Consider the following 1,553-nt stretch of genomic DNA (forward strand, 5'->3'; position numbering starts at 1 on the left):
GTAAAGACATTGCTTTCTCTTTTCATCTTTACATCTCAAGTAGCCTGCCTACGAACGCCCTTTGTGCCAAGGATGACTAGTAAGAATGAGGATGTCTTTTCAGAACCTTGTTCTCCTCTCTTCTGGGCATGCTGCTAGATTATATCCTCCAGTCTCTTTGCATCCAGGTGGGGCCAAATGATTAAATGCTGGCCAAGAAAAAGTGGTGGGAGTGATGCAGGCTACTTCTGCACTCTCTTGAGCTTCCTTTCTGTAGGCTGGTTGGAGAAGATCCAGTGATGGATTCCAAGGCCATAGAATATGGAGAAGGTACTAGACAGGAGGAGTCTGGGTCCCACACTGGTGAGCAGAACTACCCTTACATTAGTCAGTTAGAGACAGCTGTGGATGGAATTGGAACCTCTGACTTTGGTGTGGTCATGTTTTTCCAGTATTACCTCAAAGAGCAGGGGGACCGGGTCTTACGGTGAAGAAACTTGACCCTATGGGACAACAGACCTGCTCCACCCATCCCGTTCACTTCTCCCCAGATGACGAATATTCTTGACACCAAATCACCATCAATAAACGCTTCAAGGTGCTCATGACCCAGCAACCGCGCCCCATTCTCTGAGGATGTCTTAAAATTTCATGTCTCTTCTGCTGCCTGCTAGCCCTTAAGAGACTTTCTGAAACCAAGCTCTTCAATCTGTGAGCCCTGAAGCTTTTCTACGACCCTTGCTCTTTGGAATCCGGTCTCATTATTGCCTTTGATCATGCTTGTTGTGAGGCAATCATAGTAGTATCCTTTTTAAAGGGAAGAAGTTTAAATCTTCTTTTCATACTTTGAATCACTGTCAGGTTATTAAAATGATTTGAAAGAATAAAAGTACTACCCTTACACCTCATCCTGTAACGTGAACAGAAAACACTCTTGTTGAACTAAGCTCACTGAAATTTTGGAGTTGTTTGTTATACAAACTAACATTGCTTACCCTGACTAAAACAGTATGAATGCTTCTTTACTAACATAGAAATGACTCTAAATAGTTAGAGTAGCTAACATCTGTTCAATATTAACTAAATGCAAGGACTGAAGCTTAGAGAGGATAAGTTACTAGACCAAGGTCATGAGCTAATGAGTGACAGAATCAGCCTTGAAAGCAGGGCAGAATGACCTTGAAGTCATGCACTTAACCATTTTGTTTTGATATTTTCCTATGAAATATAACATTTATTATAACTGTTTTTGTATTATAGAAGTAAATCATGGGGTGAAGTTTGCTTCAACTGTTTTTGCTCTAAGTAGCTATAAGCAACTATAATTTTCATAGCTGAAAATCTCTGTCCTTAGGTCATCGGGTACTCCTTTCAGCACTTGAAACAATGTAAATAGATAGGTATCATCTTTACAGTTTTCTCCCCAGCTGGGCCAGGATACCTCGACTGAGACATAACACAACAGGTCCACCCACTTTTCTGTTTTTGATTTGGCAGGATTACTTTTTATTGCCATTAGTTCCACATCACCCATGCTACTCTGTGCATTCCAACGGTCAAAGGAGTATGGTCTC

The 1,553-nt window shown here is 41.3% G+C and overlaps 1 pseudogene; it reads left to right on the forward strand.

Moving 5' to 3' along the window:
• Positions 1-419: 419 nt before the first annotated feature.
• LOC132530863 (H/ACA ribonucleoprotein complex subunit 3-like) lies at positions 420-613 on the forward strand (annotated as a pseudogene).
• The last annotated feature ends 940 nt before the right edge of the window (positions 614-1,553 follow it).

Source organism: Lagenorhynchus albirostris, chromosome 12, assembly GCF_949774975.1.
Source record: "Lagenorhynchus albirostris chromosome 12, mLagAlb1.1, whole genome shotgun sequence".
NCBI classification, from domain to species: domain Eukaryota; kingdom Metazoa; phylum Chordata; class Mammalia; order Artiodactyla; family Delphinidae; genus Lagenorhynchus; species Lagenorhynchus albirostris.